Genomic DNA, 9,518 nt, shown 5'->3' with positions numbered 1-9,518 from the left:
CGTCCAACTAGACCATTAACTGGTCGACGTGGCCGGCCAAATGGCCATACGGCCGCTCAACCCATTCACCTTTACACTTAGCAATCAATCAAAGTAACATTCATGAAATCTGATGGAAGGAAGGGTCGACACACTTACCTGCGCGGCTGCACACGATGTTTCGGTTCTTTGGGCGCTGATGAGTCGTTTTACCTGCTGCTGGCGAACTTACACAGTCTCGGAGGTTCATGTTTGCAGGCTGCCCGATGGATTGGACGCTTTGGTTGCATCCGCCCACGCTTCATTGCATATGGCCAGCGCTGTGAATGGTATCCACTCTAGCAGGCTTAACTGTTACAGGACTCCCGCGGGATGTCTTGGAACAGTTCTTCCTCCTTGGGTGCATGCTTCACGACGATGGATGGCCTCACGATCACGCTCCCGGAGCTTCTGGATGACTGTGATGAATATGGTGTGAGATCTCTAGCGTTTTTTTTATTTACAATTTTCTTTTTCTTGAGAACTCATCGATCTGCTTTGCTGGTGCAGGTAATATATGCTGCATGTCGACAAGGATGGTGGAACAAGATAACAGCAATGTGCAAGGGTGACAACAGTGGCTTGCATGCGTCCAAATCAATCCTTAGCCGTTAGATCTCCTCATGAAATGAATTCTGGGCCGTTCTGAGCTTCTACAGGAAGTTTCCTGTAGAAATACAGAGCTTCCTGTAGAAAGGCTGCGCTTCCTGTAGGAAGTTTGCACCTTCCTGTAGAAAATCTGCATCTTCCTGTAGAAAATCTGCGTCTTCCTGTAGAAGACTCAAGCTGTAATAAAATTGCACATACCTTGGAGAAAATGAGTATTCTTGGAGGAGGTGCTGGTGAGGTGTCCTGACTGCATGATAAGGACCCTTGGCTTTGAGTTGAGAGGCTTCCTCTCCTCCATAGAACACCTGCAACCTGCATGCAATTTTCACATGATAAACTTGTTGATCTTGTTTTTTCTGTTTTTTTTTTGGAAAGATAGCAGGGGCGCCTCATTGAGGTTTTCACCCTTGCCATCTGCCTTAAGCGCCTCAAAGAGGTTTTCACTCAAGGATCTTTTTCCAATCTCTCTCTTTTTTTTTTTTTTTTAAAGACAATAGGGGCGCCTCAATGAGGTTTTCACCCCTATCACCTGCCTTGGGCGCCTCAGAAAGGTTTTCACCCAAGGATCTTTATTATTTATTTTTATTTTTATTTTTTTATTTTTTTTAGATTCTTCAGGGTATGCCCAAAGTAGAGGCAGAACCCTTCTCTATGACCAACACTGCCTTCTCCATAGTTTTGATGAACTCTTGTCTTGAGAGAGGCTTCCTGTAGATCTTCAATCGATGCCCATTGACAAGCATGGGGATGGCTTCCTCATCAATGGTCCGAATAAGAACAGATCCATTGTCATGACATTTTTCCACTGAATATGGCCCTAGCCATCTGGTTCTCAGCTTCCCCTTGAAATCTTTGTATCTGGAGTCATACAACAAAGCCCAATCTCCTGGCTGAAACTGCTTGTCATGGAGATGTTGGTCATGCCACACCTTTCTCTGAAGTTGAACCACTTCTGAGTGAAGGAGGGCCTGCATTCGGTGCTCATCCTGTCCATTCAGCTGCAATAGCCTTTCTTGTTGTGCACGGCTGAGATCTAGATCCAGCTGAGCTTCCATCCTTAAAGTGTTGTATTCAAACTCAATGGACAGCAAAGCTTTCTTCCCATAGACCAGCTCATAAGGTGTGAAGCCAGTGGTGGTCTTCCAAGTGGTGTTGTAAGCCCATGTGGCTTCAACCAGGCGATCTGCCCAGTCCTTTCTGCTGCTGCTCACCACCTTAGTCAAGATCCCTTCTAATGCTCTATTGGTGACTTCCACCTGCCCATTTGCTTGAGGGTGATAGGGGGTGGAAGTCCTATGCTTGATCTTGTGATGAGCTAGTAGATCTTCAACCAGGTTGGAGGTGAACTGGCTCCCTTGATCAGTGACCAGCTCTCTTGGATAGCCAAACTTATAGAAGATGTTTTCTCTTAAGAACTCGACCACCTTTTCTTCTGTTGCTGCTTTGATTGCTTTGGTCTCTGCCCACTTTGTAAGGTAGTCAGTGCACACAATGATGTAAGACATTTGCCTCGAAGGAGGGTTGATTGGGCCCACAAAGTCCATACCCCACTTCTCAAATGGCTCAAGAGTCACCTGAGGTTGGAGAGGCATCTCATCTCTTTGGGTCGGTTTCCCCATTCTTTGGCATTGGTCACATTGGCTGACATATCTTCTGACATCTTGATGAAGTGTGGGCCAATAGTAGCCTGCCTGCAGGATTTTGAAGGCAGTTCTCTTTGCTGCAAAATGTCCTCCACAAGGCCCATCATGACAGGTGAGGAGGATATCAAAGACTTCCTCCTCCCTTACACAACGCCTTAAGATCTAATCGGGGCCAAGCTTGAACAGATTGCCCCCGATCCAAGTAAATGAGGCACTTTTTCTGATGATTCTGCTCTTCTCTCTCGAAGATAGGTGCGGAGGGAACTGTGCTGAAACAAGGTAGTTTGCTATATCAGCAAACCATGGAGAGAGTACTGAAATAGCAAACAGATGTTCATCGGGCATCTGGTCATCCACTGTTCCATCCTCATCTGCAGACAAATCCAATCTAGATAAAAAGTCAGCAACAACGTTTTCTCTACCCAGTTTGTCAACAATGGTCAAATCAAACTGCTGCAATAAAAGTAACCATCTAATAATACGAGCATTCACATCTGGTTTATTCATTAAATATCTAATTGCAGCATGGTCTGTATGTACAAAGGTTTAATAGCCAGTGATATAATGTCGGAACTTGTTCAGTGCATGGACCACAGCTAAGAATTCTTTCTCGGTTACAGTGTAATTCAGCTCAGCTTTGGACAAGTTTTTGCTAACAAAGTAAATGGCATATGGAAGTTTCTGCTCAACTTGTCCTAAAGCTGCACCTATGGCTTTGTTCAAGGCATCAGTGTGGATGTGGAAAGGTAGGGACCAGTTTGGACCTCTCAGGATTGGGGCTGTCACCAACTTGTCCTTCAATTCATTCAAAGCCCTCTGACAATCGTCAGTCCAATTAAACTCCACATCTTTTGCCAACAGGCCAAACAATGGCGAGGCTAGCTTGCTGAAGTCTTTAATGAATCTCCGGTAATATCCTGCTAATCCCAAGAAACTCCTAACATCCCTTACTTTTTGAGGAGGTGGAACCTTCTTGATGAGAGCAATTTTGTTAGGATCCACCTATAACCCTTGGCAAGAGATGGTATGGCCTAGCACGGTCCCTTCAGTCATTAGGAATTCACATTTTTCAGGACTAAGGGACAAGTTCATCTCAATGCATTTGGTTAGGACTTTTCCCAAATTGGACAATGCTTCCTGGAAGTTGGCCCCATAAGGATTGAAGTCATCCATGTAGATTTCCACTGCATCATGGACCAGCTCCGAGAAGATGCTTAAGACAGCTCTTTGAAAGGTAGCAGGAGCATTGCATAGCCCAAAGGGAAGGACTCAGTAGGCAAAGGTACCCCAAGGACAAGTGAAGGTGGTCTTATCTTGGTCTTCCGGGCTGATTTGGATTTGGTTGTGCCCGCTAAACCCATCCAGGAAAGAGAAGAACTTCTTTCCTGCCAGTCCATCCAACACTTGATCTATGAAAGGTAGAGGGAAATGGTCTTTCTTGGTAGCTTTGTTCAGTTCTCGGTAGTCCACACAGATTCTCCATTTCCCATTTTTCTTGGGAACCAACACCAGAGGGGACACCCATTCACTATCTGAGATGGGGTAGATGAATCCGGCATCCAACAGTTTTTGCAATTCTTCCTTGACAATGTCCTTAAGGGCCGGATTCATTCTCCTCTGGGGTTGCCTAACCGGTTTACAATCCTCTTTGATGTATATGTGATGGGTACAGACCGAAGGATGGACTCCTTTCATCTCCTTATAGCTCCAAGCAAAAGCATCTAGGTGGCTGGCCAACAGGCTACACAGCTCCTTTTCCTGAGAAGGAGACAGGGAGGAGCTGATCTTTAACGTTCTCTCAGGGCCGAACTCCACATTCTTGACTCTGGGAGTGACAGGGTTGGTTGTACAAAGATCCACTAAGGTGCTAGCTTGGGCATCCTCCACCAATTTCTCTAAGGATAGTGCACTGGAAGGTGGATTCTGGATCAGGGTCTCGATCAAGTCATCCTCGGTTGGGGGGTCTCTTCTAGTGGTATCTAGGGTGCACAGAGGTGCTGAGTACACCTCGTCTTCCTCTCCTTCTTCCAACCAGAGTGGTAAGTCATGTTCGAAGGAGGGTTGGGCAGGAGGGTATAGGACAAGCTGCTTGGACATAGGACCATTTTTGATGGTCATATTTCCTGCACGGCAACTTATGTAAGCATCTGCAGTGGCTAACCAAGGCCTTCCCAAAATGAGAGGATATCCAGTAAGCTTTGCCTTTGGTTGCAAAACCAGGAAGTCTGCAGGGTATTCCCAAGAGTCAATAGAGACCAAGACATCCTCCACAATCCCTTCGTGAGTCACGGTGGAGCGATCTCCTAGTTGCAGTACGGTCGAGGTTTTCCTCAAGGAACCCTGAAGATTGAGTTTGAGCATGGTATCCCTGGTCATCACATTAATGGCAGCCCCCAAATCAATCAAGGTGTGAGGTATGATGGCGCCATTGATGTGGACATCTACTACAGGACTTCCAGGATCTAGGTACTTTGGGCAGATGACTTGTCCTAACATAAGGTCAGACAGTTGTCCTATGACATTGATGGTTGAGGCATCTTTCCTCCGCCTGCCTGGGTGTTTGAAACACTTTTCCTTAACCAGTTTGTTGTATATTGGCACATCCTTGATGGCTTGGAGAAGTGGTATTTTCACACACAACTGCTTGAGCTCTCCCAGAAGCTCATCCTCTTCTGGGTTGGGTTGTGTGGTGGCTGTTAGTCTCTCAGGAAAGGGTGGAATAGCCTTTGGTTCACTTTCCTGTTTATCTTCCTCATCCTCTGGGGGAGGAGGTTGGCGATCCGGAAGGGTCTTTCCAGATCGAAGATTGATCTCCTGGATCTCCACAGCATAGGTAGGACATGATGTTTCCCCAGTGTATACCTGTTGGGCCTGTCTATTGTTGGGGTTCGGGTTCGGTTGAGCAGGCATTTGAGGTTGCCTTGGAGGAGCAGGAGGTAAAGGCTGAGGTTGAACTGGTGGTGGAGGCAAAATGGCGGGAGGAGTATTGTACTGGGGCCTCCACCCCGACTGAGGTGCACTCCACTGAGGCTGTGACTGGGTATGCGAATGATACGAATGAGAAGTAGGTTGAGTAGGGTACTGAGGTGGATAAGACCATGGAGGAGGCATGGACCAGGAGGGATGAGCAAGGGGACCCCAGGAAGGCATAGGAGTCGATTGGTTGGGGCTGTAATAAGCTTGAGGTGCCCCTTGCATTCCCTGTTGATAAGGTCTAGATCCTTGTGGCCTCCTTTGGTTGATGAAATAGAGAGGTTCAGTGGGGGCTTCTGTCCCTTGGTACATGGCTTTAAACCCAGGTAAGGTTGGACACTGATTTGTGGGATGGTCCTCCTCACAAACGAAACATACTTCAACCGAATGCAATGGGCATTCATTCTTAGGGTGTCTCCTTGTGCACCTAGGGCATAAGACAGCCAAGGCTCTCTCAGCTTCTTCTTTCTTCTACTGGATCCTGAAGGTGTCCAGCTGCATGGCAATGGTCTGTCTCACCTCACTCTTAAGATCTTCTAATTGGTTTGCAAACTCATGTTTGGAGAAAGGGACACCAGTGGAGAGGAGATTTCCTCTACCTCGTTTCCTAGCTGCCCTGGAGTGATTTCTAAACACAGTCTTGATGTCCTCATAAGGCAGTTGGTAAATGTCCCCCCCAGCTAACATGTGAAGGGTATCTAAGAGGTCTTCAGGGACTCCTCGGAGCAGGACCAACTTGAGGGATTCAGGGTCAAGTGTGCACCTGGCCCGCTTATAGCTGAGTTGGAACCTCTCCTCGTAATCTTCTAAGGACTCATCATTTCCCATAGTCATCCGAAAGATTTCTCCCTTGGTTTCCTTGGACCTACAGTAATCCCGGTACTTGGTATTGAAAGCTTGCTGCATTTGAGCCCAAGTAGTGATACTATTCCCAGGTAACCCCATGAACCAGCGTAGTGCTGCATCCTTAAGAGTTGAAGGGAAGAGTTTCAGATTTTGCTCATCTTCAGTATAGTCATAGGTTCTACAAAGGACAGCAAACTCAAACAGGAAGGTATCAGGGTCTTCAGTAGTCAGTCCATGGAAGTGAGGTAAAGCAGAGGGGCTAATGTTCTTCATTTTCATCTCTCCATTGGTCTCTCGGATGGGGAAGGCACCTTCTATTCTCTCATCTTCTCCCCTATTGTCAGCCATAGCTTCAGATGGAGTGGTCTCTAACTCTTCTTCTTCTATAGGATCTTTGTATATCTCAGGATGTTCACCTATAGGTTCTTCTGGGTCACTGTCACCAAAGAAGAGAGAAGGGTGACTCAGTGATGTGGTGGGGGTGTTGGGTAGGAATTTGCCTGATTTATCTCGGTTCCTACGAGGCATGAAATGAGAAAAACTTCTTCTTCTTTTTTATTGCTTTTGCTTTTCTTGGTACCTGCAAAACTGAAACAGATTGATCTACAACTAACTATAAAGATGCAGAATTAAATTGAAAACAGGAAAGAACTAATCTACTTTGCTCAAATGAAATTGCAGGAATGGAAACGCTAATCTACGCTTGCAGAATTGAAATTGCGGAATTGAAAGGCTATTCTAGGAAAGCAGGAAATACTAATCTATGAAAGCAGGAAATGCTAATCTATGAAAGCAGGAAATGTCTATGCTACTTTTACAGAATGGAAATGAAGTAAACTACTTAGCAGAAGACAAGAGTAAGAAAGTAGAAGAAAAGCAACAATTACTAATACTCTGACGCTTCCCCGGCAACGGCGCCAAAAAGATGGTGAGCTCCAGTATTGTAGCAATAATGCTACAACTCCTGGGGCTTCCTATCTCTAATTTTATCAACCCGGTAGTTCGTACAAACTTGGAAGCGACGGTGCTGTATGCACAAGTACTAGTTCTTGTCGCAGCTGTCACTTGGTCAGCTGGCACAAGTCCGCTAGGGCTCAAGCCAACTTCTATATGCTCTCAGAAGAAGCTTGCTAAATGATGGACGAAAGCTATCTCAAAGAAAACTAATCTACTTGGCAAAAATGCGCTGAAAGCCAACCAAAACATTGAAACCCTAGTAAACCCTAATCTGAATAGTCTAACCTCTATGATGCAATAGTGAGAGTGCAACTGTCTAAAGATGATGCCATTACTTCTAGTGATGTGAAATGCATGAAATTAAACTACTTCCATTGAAAATAACATTGTTTTTATGTTTTTGCTTAAATGGTTGGAGTGATTGTGATTTTGTTCTTATTAGGGTTTGGTTGTGCAGAGGTGGTGGAAAGGGAAGGAAAGCTTGGGAAAGGTTAGGGGGGGCTAGGAGAGGTCCCAGGGGATCTCTAACATCATCCCACAGGAGTTCCTCACGTTCAGATGCTCAGCAACCGAGTGTGTGGGCTCCTACAGGATGTCTGCAGGGGATCCTACAGGAAACTCAGGAATCCTACAGGAAGTCTGTTAACTTCTACAGAATGTCCTACCGTGGGAGTTTTGGGTGATGGTGAAGTGATGGAGTGGTATGGGGGAACAGGTGAGATGGAGATGGAGCTGGTGATGGCTCAGGGGTAGAGAAATAGGATGGAGAAAGAGTGCACGAAGTTGGTTGGTGGATAGAAGGCTAGAGCAATGAAAGGTCAAGGAAATGAAGCTATGTGGGCAATGGAAGAGTTGGAAGGTAACCGAGCTGAAAAGAGGTCGAGTGTGTGGCTTTAGGCGCGGTTAAGACAAAGAAGAAGGAAATGGAATGATATGGAGTAGTTTAAATAAAACAAATTGCTTATGTCTTGCACCAAAAACGAGAATTCATTAACCTGTGCTACCTGTGCTATTAAATCTATGAACAGTAATGTAAACCGTGGAAAGAAGTCGTGCATGGAGTTGTGATGAAGGAGTATGGTTCAAGATTGAAGTGCATGGCAAGATCTATAATGAAAATGATTGTGTTGCAGCTTGCATAAAGGTAAAAGACTGCGTTTTTTGGTGGTTGGTGTAGACTGCACCCCAATCTCCAAACAGAGATGGCAGTGGAGTCTCTCTCAACCTTTTTTTGGGAGCTCCAACGAATTACAACTCTCCTAATCTAATCTAAGCAACTGAAAGTGATTTAACCATAAGCTAATCCTACACAATCTCATTAAAGAAATCAAATCAGCAAACTGTGCTCTTGAAATGCATGTCAAAACAAGGAAACAAAGTGCTGGAAAGAAATGCAAATAACACTACAAGAAGAGGAGGTCTATTTCTCTCAGGTTGGGCCCTAACTTGAGAGCTATAGCTCCCTTAAAAGCTCAGAACTAGATCCAAATCTGCTTGCCTTTATTCATAATCAAAAGTCTAATGTCATGCCAAAACTGGCTTACAAAAAAACAAACACCGAGTTGTAACTCGTGCTCAGAAATTACAATAGTAATCCAAAAGTTCAAAAAGCTTCTAATATAGGCTACGGCCTGCATATTTATACACAATGAAGATCAAGCTGGCTTCCTTCATTCGTGGGGCTTGGCTGTCCAACTGAAAGTCTAACTGCTGTGAACTGCTGATCCTGTAGAACATGTTGGCTGCCTTTGAGCTCGGTGGGGAGAGCTGTTGGAGCTCGGAGTTAAGGTGAAAATTACGAGGGAAGTCATTTAAGGTTGTAGACAACCTCCCTATAAACCTGCAACGTCACCTTTGCTGTCTCCTTGTCTCCATTTACGTGGTCTTTTGCTCTCTTTAATGCCAAAAACCTGAAATCACCATGTATTAGCCACATAGATATAATGCATGCCCTTCTTCCTACAAACAACACGAATATACTAAGAAATGAATGCATAAGTGATCAAAGATGAATGGTTGAACAAGGTAGGTAGGCCAAAATGAGCCCAAATTGTACCAAAAATTGGGGCTCATCACCAGTCAATGTGACTAGTGCCAAATAATGGGAAAACATACTCCCAGGGATGAAATTCCTTCGCAACCTCAAGTGAATCTTAAGCCATTTGACAAGTGTGGCATGGATTTCATTGGGCCAATTGATCCACCATTAGGGCAGAAAAAAGTACATAATTGTGTGCACTGGTTATTTGACAAAGTGGGTTGAAACCAAGGTTGTCAAGGTAGAAACAAAAGAGGAAGTGGTTGAGTTCTTAAGGGAGAATGTGTTTTACAAGTTTGGGTACCCTAAAGAGATAGTCATTGATCAGGTTGCTCAATTCACCTCACACCTGATTGAAAATTTGTTGAGTCAACAAAATATCAAGCTTAGGAAGTCAACTGATTATCATCCTCAGGCCAATGGACAAGTAGAGG

This window comes from Pinus tabuliformis, chromosome 1_1 (genome assembly GCF_031772625.1).
Source record: "Pinus tabuliformis cultivar Carrire ecotype Pingquan chromosome 1_1, CPIR1, whole genome shotgun sequence".
Taxonomy (NCBI): domain Eukaryota; kingdom Viridiplantae; phylum Streptophyta; class Pinopsida; order Pinales; family Pinaceae; genus Pinus; species Pinus tabuliformis.
Note: the sequence above shows the minus strand (reverse complement) of the source record.